This window comes from Rhamphochromis longiceps, linkage group LG19, assembly GCF_057381845.1.
Source record: "Rhamphochromis longiceps isolate RC_006_pf linkage group LG19, R_longiceps_female_GT1.1, whole genome shotgun sequence".
Classification (NCBI taxonomy): domain Eukaryota; kingdom Metazoa; phylum Chordata; class Actinopteri; order Cichliformes; family Cichlidae; genus Rhamphochromis; species Rhamphochromis longiceps.
In genome coordinates, this window is record NC_140575.1 from 25,275,964 (window position 1) to 25,286,982 (window position 11,019).

Here is an 11,019-nt window from a genome sequence, read left to right on the forward strand (position 1 = left end):
CTTGCCTCCTTCCAGTCTTACAGGGCAGTAAAACCATGTCCTACAACAGCAGCAGGATTATTCCTCGTTCATGGCTTCGTGACTGGAATCCACAGCTGCCTTCTTCTAGCCATATGGCATTATCTTTTTTTCACTGTGGCACTGCCTATCACCTTAAGACTGCGCCTCCCTGGCATGCCGCCCTAGCTAGCATCTGTCATACGGGACTAGTGAGGGTTTGATGTCTCTCTGTCTTGCTTACACTCTGCCTTTTTTCCTCGCTTTCTTCCCTTTCCCTCTCCCAGTTTTCCCTCAAATGCCCTCCTTCCATTTCATTACAGTCATCGTGGGGTGTAACATTTAGAAGGGTTTAGGAGAGATTGCGGGTCTAGTCTGAAACCTCATGGGTATCTGCAGAAAGCCTAGCTCCCCAGCCCTTTACTGATGCCCTTTTATAGCAGAGATATGATAAATCAGATGTGTCCATTTTTTAGGAACGTGTCCTTAATCTTTCCATTGGCCACCTGGCCTGATTTGTGACCTTGAGGATATGTGTCTGATGCTGCGAGGAGCAGCAGGATGTCACAATTGCACGCACTGGCACACACTACATATGCTCATGCATTCAGTGCACACACACGCACACATGCTCACATACATTCAGGCACATGACAAGAAGCCCACTTGTCACATGGATGTCCTTGAGCTGTAAACACAGTCAGCCTGAGAAGTGAAGGACCTGGGATGTCACGAAAAAAGGTGTGAGGATTAATTCTGTCATCAAGGAGGCATCTGATGTAAACCACCAAAGACAGGCAGAGACAGAGTGTTCATATATAAATATATGTGCATATATATATCTATATATATATAGATATATATATATATAGATATATAGATATATATATGCATGTATTGAGACAGACAAGTGGGAGTGTATAATTTAGGCTAGATTATACACTCCCACTGCTGTGTTTTATCATTAATGCAATCATATATGTGTGCACACATATTTAATGCTTCTAATGAAGTGCAGTTTCTTAAGATATGTAATCCCTCTGTCTGTGTGTGTGCGTGTATGTGTTTTATCATGCAGTCTTGTTTTGTTGTGTGTAGAAATAGTGGGTTTTATGATGAAATAATCCTGCCACAACAGATTGTTTATGAACATCCTTAAATCTGATGCTTTGTGAAGCTCTGCTCCTACTTTTTGTGCATCTGTCGATGTATTTAGTGCTTCTTACGTAGTGTTTTTCAGGGTTCAGTCCTCAGCTTTTTTCTCCTTCATTTTTTATGCCAATAAGCTGAGGTTACATTATCCAGCATGACCCACAAATTGAATCAATAATATTACACATTCTGCGTGTTATTTTAGACACGTTTTGGTTCAAACAGCCAATCACAAAATGTAATTCATTCACAAACTAGCCTCTGTTTGTTGGGTATATGGTCAGATGCAGGACAGACGAGCTCTACAGAGGGTTGTGCGGTCAGCTGAGCGCACCATCCGCTCCGAGCTCCCTGACCTGCACTCAATCTACAGCAGGCGGTGCTGGACTAAGGCCAGGAAGATCGTGAAGGACCTCAGCCATCCCAACAATGGACTGTTCTCTCTGTTGAGGTCAGGAAAGCGATTCCGCTCCCTGAAGACCAACACAGAGAGACTGAGGAGGAGCTTCTTCCCGCAGGCGATACGGTCTCTCAATCACACCACCACACAGTACTGACCCACACATATGGTTCTTACACACACACTGGACATTCTGGACATTGTTTTTGCACAACACTGGTCACTATATTCTTCATTTCCAGTTAATACTTGTACAGCTGCTGTTATTGTGTATATATTTATTTATATTTAGATTTCTTCATACATTCTTATATAGTTCTATATTGTGTATTGTGTATTTTGTTGTACAGTTATTTTATTTTCAACTTTAATTTATATATTTTATCTTATTCTTCCCAGTTAAATTTACCCTTCATTCTAATTTGTGTTGTACAGTTATTTCATTTTTAACCTTAATTTATATTTTATTCCTTCCTAGTTAAATTTACCCTTTTTAATTTTTCATATTTATTTCCTATCTTATTCATAGCCTTTTCCTTTTTTGTTTTCTTTAGGTCACGAGCAGTTGTCCAAGCATTTCACTACATATCGTACTGTGTATGACTGTGTACGTGACAAATAAAAAAATTTGAAATTTGAATTTGAGATTTATCAAGGGCTCACCAGTATTTAAGGTACAAAATCTCTCTTGTCTGGTTTTATTGTATTATTTTATTCTAGTCTTTGATTTTATTTCTTTCTTTTTTCATTTTTTTTTTAAACACAGTTAATAGTGTTAACACCAAAATAAAATCAGGGAAGAGAGAGAGAGGAAGACAGACAGCAGCAGGAGGCTTGTGTTAACATTTACTTCTAAGCAGCTCCAGCCTGTCTTCAGTAGAACATTTACACTGTATTGAAATCATCCCAAACGCTGTGGCAGCTTATTTTAGCTTGGCAGCACTTATCTCATAGAAGGTAATTTTTAGTAAGATGATGTGTCTCTTATCTGTACGTTTGGAGCACTGGATTCTCAGAGTCCTGTGATTTAATATTCACAACACAGACGGGCATAAATGCTTCTAATCCGACCCGGGAGTTCTCTTTGCTTTCAGAAAATGAACATAAATATTCAGGTCGCTGATTCAGTGATTAAGAAATATTAGAGTGGCTGACAAAAACACTGGAGCACTATATGTTTTCAGGATTGCAAAAACCAGCCTCGAACTTGCTTCTTATTTGTGGGAGTTGATCTTTTTCATGGCTAGTCCCTCTTACAGAGATGTTATTTCCCCATATCTTCTATTCAGGTTTTGAATGTATGCTTGGAAAAAGCTAGCCTATCTAAGACAGGCATCTCGGAAGAAAGACAGCATATATTATATCCTCTAAATTTGCCCCTTTATATTCACATCTTCTCTTAGCTCTTTGCATATGCCTTCATTAAGGGTTCACTCTTTCTCTTTCTCTTGTACTGTGTAACCATGACAAGAAAATGTTCGCTGTTAATGACTATCACACTTCCAATCACTAATTAGCTTAAGAGAGGAGCTCGTTAATTACTTTTTATACAGTTCACCAGTCACTTCTTTGAGGTTTTGAATACTGGGAAGGTGTTTTTTTTTTTCAGCTAATATTTCTGTTTTCACTGTATAGCCCAAAGAGAAAATGCTGCTTTATCTTCATTTTACTTTGTGTTATTACATTTCCAGTGAAGAGGTGGTTAACATCTTTGTCAGCTGTCTTGTAAAAACATGACAGCTAGCTAGCACATACCAATCATGTAATAATAACAAATACTAAGCGACTTATGGGCTTTCTGTTTTCCTCACCGCTGCTTTGAAAATCTCACTACTTCTGACAGCGTGTTACCTGTCAAGGTAACACAGACACACACATACACACAAGCTGTTGTGAATTACAGAGCTTGTTAAATAGCTGTCTGTTCCCATGTTTGTGTCAGAGGAAAAATGAGACAGCAACTGGGGAAACGGGGAGGTAGGCACATCCAATTATTCTGGAGGGTAGGCAAAATTGTAAACATTTTGGCAAGTCGCAGTAATTATGACTGCCTGGCTCACCACTCCAAAGCACTCATCTGGAAGCTGAAACGCATTTGATGACAGATTCTTGTGTGTTTCTGTAACACTGAATGCAAGCTTTTGTATGCACGGGGAGGAGGGAAAAAGACAGAGACTAGTATGTCCCCTTATTTAGTTTTAAGCTCCGGCTCTGTCCGCTCTGACTGCTGACAGTGTGCAGGTTCGCGGTGAAAAGCTGCTGAGGAATCCCACAGGGATCCTATTAGGGACACTTCATCTAGATGCTGAGACTGCATTGCAGACATACAGGGCACACTCGCTCTCTCTCACACATGCACACACAGATCATTTTTATTGGGCCACAGATTGTAAAATTATACTATCATTTTGGTGTATTTACTTCTGTTATTGATGTTGAGTGACAGTTACCCAGGCTGTTAATACTCAGTTAGTGGACATTTATATTCCTTGAAAAAATACACTAAAAATGGAATTCACCTCAACATTTTAGACCGATTTCCCCACCCAAGCATTTTGACCAAACATCCCATCCCCTTTTTTGATTTTGGTACAGCAACTATGTTGAACAGGTGCAGAGAGCTGAAGCAATGTACTATTGAACCGTTTAAAGGGCGTAGATTGATCTTGGTTGGAAGCCATCAATAAATGACCATCATGATAATCAAAGGCCGATCAATACGTGACCTTGTTACCGAAATACAAGTCAATACACAACCATGTTATTATCATTTAATGATTTAACCGGCCATAAAATACACATCTGTAGAGTGCTCAAGCAACAGTGACGGCTGCAATGGGGATAAAGAGCAGAGCTGAAGTAATTATAGTCAGTATATATTGCATCTTAGTGATAAGTGTTTAGAAACAAGCAGATACTTTACTTTTATTGTGGTATCAGTTTCAATGCACCAGTGACTATTTTGATGTGTCAGCAGATGCTTGTTTTATAAACCAAGAAACCATGAAGGAAAAAAAACACAAAAGACAAATGTGTGGGATGGTATCCGATTTTCAGAATGTGACAGGGAAAATCACTTTGCAAGGCTGCATTGTTCAGACCTTTGGGAGAAGCCAGAGAACATGTAGAAAGTCAGTGTCAGAACAGGGTTACAGTGCATCCTGTTGGGATCACATGTACCATTTGATGCTCTGTAGAAATATATGAAATATGAGACTGATTCTGAAAGTGAATGAACACATACAATGAGCACTGTATCTGCTAAGTCTTCCCTAGGGTCCTCTCTTACATTACTTGAGAGCATTAAGGAGAGGGTGAAATAAAAACCTGTCTGGTTGACTGATTGGAGGCTCATTTTCTTTATTGGTGGATTTAGGCTCATTAAGACTGTTTTGCCCCATTACTTTTATTTCCAGTAGCCAAAGCAAAGATGTCCAACAGCTAAAACATGGGAGGGTGGACATACAGAAACTGTAATGCATAGGAATGAAAGAATTATTCACTGTACTAGCAACTGGAGATTTATTTAATACAGTTCTATTATAGTAATTGCTGAAAGGGAAAATTGTGGCTGGTAAGCTTTACTTTCGTGCTAGTTCATTAATTCCTCAGTTTTTGCTCTTTTTTTTTTCCATAGGAACTATGTGAGACACCTTACCAATGTGCATGCCCCACTGTTGATCAATAACTGAAGTGCTATGCTTTAGCCACTAGCACATTTTTGATGGCTTTAACCTCTAAGCAGCGAATTATAATTGCCCCAATGCAACGGCATGTTTCTGCAGCTTACACCACTGATGCACATTGTAAATATTTACATTATATGCACCTACATGCAAATTTGCCCACCTGCACGCACTTGTCACGTTGTTGTTGTTTGTCCACACAGCTGTACACATAGCTTAAGCAGAGATAACAGAGCCCGTATTTGAATTGCTGAGAAGGACTAGCAGTACGTTTGGCTCTTAGTCAGCGGCAAGATGACCTTCATTCACATCTTTCTAGACAGCATAGATCCCTGTGAAGAGGATGAAGGGGATGGAGGGAGAGGCAGGTGGGGTGATGGTGGGGGATGGTGGTGTTGATGTTTCAGTTCTGTTCACTGGCTGCATTTCTATGTGTTTCTGGCTCTGAAACAGATACTCTCTCAAACAGGAGGAAGTGAGTTGGGGAGGATGGAAGACCTCTCAAGGTGAACAAGGCAAAGATATTCACAGATGGAAATATTGGTAGTTGTGGTGGTGGTAAATATTCTTTGCATATCTTTGCAAAAGATATGCAAAGAATACAAATGAAGGCTCAAACCAGGTAGCTGCAGTGCGGAAGACTGAGGAGGAAACTTCAGGGTAAGGTGGAATTGTAAATGTATTTCTCCTGGATTATTAGACAGAATTCATAAAGTTCCTCAGTGAAATTTATGCACGAAACATCCAGAGCCTCACACTACGACACCCATGTTTTATTTCTAATTAAGAAAAATGAGGTAGGTGCTACGTAAAATAGCACTTTCCAACTCGTTCATGAACATTAAAACTATACTGCATGCATAAATTAAACAAACATGCAAAAAAGGGGGGAAAAAAAGACAAATGGTGAGATTCTACTGCGCTCTCTACGGATGTTTTAAATTGCAAATGCATACTGCCATACATTCATCTGGCACATCCGGCACCCTCCCAGGCACATAAAGTGTGAAACATGCATGATAGATAAGCCACGGAAGAGCATCCTATGTCCCTTTAATCAAAGTAGCAGGTGTAGTGAAGTGAGAAAACTACGCTGCTAAGAAGCAGAGATTGTTGGATTCCCAGCACACAAACTGATTGTACAGGTGGGGGAGAGGGACCAGCAGAGAAAGAATACAGTTATACAAGGATAATGTAGGTAAGAGTGTCCAGATTAATGTCCTTACATGGATAGATAAGACAAACACATACTCTTTTGTCCTGGAAGGTCACCAGGTGAAGTATATGTATCTGGGAGTAGTATAAGGTCAGTGTCTTCAGCCAGTGAATCATTATGATAATCGTTCAAGGACATCATCCTTGCTCCTGTGGACTATCCACAGAGCAGGTGGCTCAGTGGGTGTGACAGGGAGAAGCTGTTGGGGAGACACCCTCAGCTCCTCCAATAATAAGCGAGCTACAGTGATGACGCTGACTTACTCTGCACCTGCGGCATACGTTTTTGTCTTTGTCTGTGAAAAAGAGCAGCACTTCATCTTGGAAGAAGTTTTCAAAAAAGAAAAAAAAAAGATTTTGAAGTTCTGAAAAATGTTTTTTGTGTGTGGTCTCTATCTTGCGGAGACCTCAGCTTATTCATTTATGTCTCCTGTCATGGATATTTGTTTTTGGTCTATATCTTATGACTTATTTGAGCTACGCTACTAAGTCCTAATGTGCTTACAAACCGTGCTGGGAAGGTTACTTTTCAAATGTAGGAAATGCAGGAAATCACAAAAAAATTTAACTGAAATAAGCTTTTTTCATCACTTTGTCACATTAAACAAATGTCTAGATTAGTGGTTGAAACTGATCATTTTAACATGGCTGTAGTGTAAGAACTTTTTAAAAAATTGTTTGTTTGAACCTATTTCACTAAACTTCCAAATTGCATTTAGGTGTTCTAAATTAAACATGTGCAAGAGTTTCCTCTTCAAAGTAAGCTTAGACTCAAGTATTCAAGACTCAAGGTAAATTCAATAAATTACTTCAAATAATTAAAATCCAGCGTACACTTGAATTAGTGCTTAGATTTCTGCAAAAGAGATTTGTCTTGCAAATGGATACGATGCCAGAATTTGTACCATATACATAAAAAGTATACTGTCATGTTTGTTTAGTTTTGGGGGGTAAAATAATTGCCCCTGTGATGACTGCTAATTAAATTCTTAGTTTTGTCCTTTGACGTGAAAATGTATCAATTGCACTGCTGCTTTGTGCAGATATACCCTCACCAGTCACTGTATTAGGTACACCTGTTCAACTGATCAGCATGATGAATCACATGGTCAAGACCACCTACTGAAGTTCAAACGGAGCATGGCTGTTGGTGCCAGAGGAGCTGTCTGGAATTTTCCCACACAACCATCCCATGTGTTTACAGAGAAAGGTCTGAAAAAAGTGGAAACCTCACAACAAATTATAACAGTTGTGATAGCAATAGAGGTCTAAACTGGCATCAGCAAGGCGTACTTGTGAGTGTGAAAGAAGTATAAATGTGTTTCTATAGTTACCCCAGTTCAGTTCTTTGGCTTAGTGTAGTAACAGTTTACAGTTTATGAGTTACATTAAACATTCTTGCTGAGCCAGTGTTGCTGTTGTTGCATTATTAAAAACTGTGTTCTTTGTACGTAAGCCCAGGTAATGCAGACTTGTGTATAAGCTGATTGTCCCTCATTAGATGTCTGGATTAAGATCAGGATTGTTAACCTGCTCAAGGACTCTCTGACCCTCTACTTTTAGATTTCCACTTTAAAACTTAGTATTTTAAAGTGTTTTAAACCATTGCCATTTTCACCCACCAATCTAGCATTTATAACAAAACTGATTATTACCTCCACTCAGTTGTTTTCCCTTTTTTAATATCTGAATCTTTTATCAACACGCACTTTGTAGAAACACTTAAGCAGCAGATTTAAGTACGGCACTTTTCTCAGACAAAGGTCACAAAAGAGTTTCACATTGAGAAGGTACGTAGTACGTATTGAAACATAATAAAACATAAAAGGAGGTAATTATCTAAAAGCCTGTGTCAAAAACAATATCTTTATCTGTTTTCTAAACATGCCCTCAGAGCTAGCAGAACAAACAGTAACAGGAAGCCATTCCAATGTAGGTGTTACCTGCAAACCTGGAATGAATGGACTTAATGGGTTTTTAATCAAGTATGATTTACTTTACATTATCAACAACCTTCGGTTTACTGAAGAGTAGACTAGTGTGTAGTAACTCATGAGTGGATGAACTACTTAAGAGTCCAGTGTCTTAAACTTAAGTGCAGCTTTTCCCCACTTAAAAGAAAAATGCATTCACTTTTAACTTTCTGAAGTATTTTTTAAAGGATAATTTTCTCTTGTTGGCAGTAGTGGAGCACTTAGCATCTCCTCTTCATAACAAATAGGTCCTGGGTTTGAACCTGCCGGCCAGCCTGTGCCTGCGTGGCTTCTCTAAGGAGGTCCCACTATCTTCCCAAAGATATGTTGTCAGGTTAACTCATGAATCTAAACTGGTCATAGATGTAGATGTGAGTGTGATGTCCAACCTGTACACCCTGCCTTTTGCCCTATAACAGCTACAGGGGTGGGCAATCTCAGTCCACGAGGGCCGGTGTCCCTGCAGGTTTTAGATGTGTCCTCGAACCAACACAGCTGATTTAAATGGCTAAATTAGCTCCTCAACATGTCCTGAAGTTCTCCAGAGGCCTGGTAACAAACTAATCATGTGATTCAGGTGTGTTGACCCAAGGTGAGATCTAAAACCTGCAGGGACACCGGCCCTCGTGGACTGAGATTGCCTACCCCTGAGCTAGGATAAGCTCATGTTCCTCACTGGATAAGTGGTTAAGAGAATGGATGGATGGATACATTTTTTAGTGTTCATGGCATTATTTTTTAAAGAATGACTACTGCACCTGCTGTTGGCAGGTATAGCTACTACCCACCGTTTTGGTTCAGTCGCCTTGGATACTCTCAATAGCCTCTCATTTTTATTTTAAGCCCTAAAATGTTATTTTATTTTTCATTTGTTCAGTCAGTTTCTTACCATGTGCAGCGGTGGTGTTTTAGACACAACCCAGGAGAGGTGAGATCACGGTGTGGTGTTAACAGATTACTTTATCATCTTGTTCATTCAGTTAGCTCTATTTAAACGTTATACCTCTGTTGACACAGATGTACTTATTTCTATAGTGCTGAGGTTGTTTTTTGGGCCCTGTATTTTCTAGGTAGACTATTTAACCTGTTTGTTTTGAATTAAACAACATAAAAACTATAGTGTATAAAAATGTATATAGTATACATGCGGTTGTCGTATGGTGATGCATTTCTGAATCTGGATCCCTCTTAGAGGTATCTGTTTGAGCCCTTTTTGTTCATCAGATTTAGTTAAGCAAGAAGGTCAGAGAAGAATCATCTGATTCAGATGTGACGTAATCCAGCTCCCCAAGCTGACAAAGCAGGGGAAAGGTGGGCTTTGTGTGCCTATAGTGACTAATGTGCCTGTAAGCACTAAGCTGTGGGGTCATGGGTTTCTGGACACGTGTCATCCAAAGAAAAACTCCAATCCCCCAGACACAGTTACCACTGGTTTTCAGTGTCACATCCCTTGTCAGATGGATGCATTTTTGATATGGTTATGTGGCAAGACACTGGCACGAAACTGAATTAAAATCAAAATAATCTCAGGTTTTTTTTTGGTGACAAAAGAAAAGAAGGAAGAAGGAAGTGTAGACACAGAAAACCAAGCGGATTGCTTGATTTTCGTTGTGCCTTAAGGTTCAACTCTGACTTCAGCTCTGCTTTGACGCTGGATCCAAATGACAGCCTCTGTTTCAGCTGCAAGACACCAACACTGACAGCTGTGTGTATGTGGTTTTGTCTGTGCTCAACATAACTGGACTGTCTAACATGTTTCACAAACTTACGCATGATAAAACTTTTATGCTCCTAAAATAACGCTGAAGGTAGTATGAAGACACACAGAGAGAAAACACATGAGACAGCACACACAAACACCCAACATGTGCTTTGATCTGTTTAAAAAGTAAACGTTTGTCCACCCATTTGCCATGCCAGCAAGGCTTAATTACTCGCTGAATCACACTGGCAGACTTGAAGCTCTCTTGTGATTACTGTAACTCAGAGGAGCTTTTGATGTGTCACTTTGCTCGCTGTGTGCACGCCTTCACCACAAATCTTTGCCACCGAGCTCCGGGCACAATCTGATTTAAAAAACAAACAAAAAAACTGTCCGATTAGGTCATTTGTAACTTCATTTTCATATTTTTAACTTAAAAAAATGCAGCAGCTTGATTGTCTGACAAATTAAATTAGATATTAAGATTGTGCAGCTATGTAAGGCTGTGTTTATGCAGTACTTCGAAGCATTTTGAACTAAGCAAAATCATTTTTGCCTTCTTTGTTTAATTTGTGAGCATCCTCTGATTTTCTGATCAAGCCTAACTGTAGCTCAGGATAATGGGAAGCCATTATTTTGCCCATGTAGGCATTCACAAATCTACATATTGCTTACATAATGTTCTTTTTTTTAAATCTCATAAAACTGTTATATGGTAAATTAAAGGATTACAGTTATTCCACTAAATCTACCAATGGAAGACTCTTGGTAGCACATGAACAAAGTCATCTGGATTCATTGTTGTAAGTCCACAAAAGTCTGTGCAATCCTTGTTTAGACATTACAGTAAAAACCAAACATTTTAACCTCACAGAGGTTAAAATGAGTAAGTCA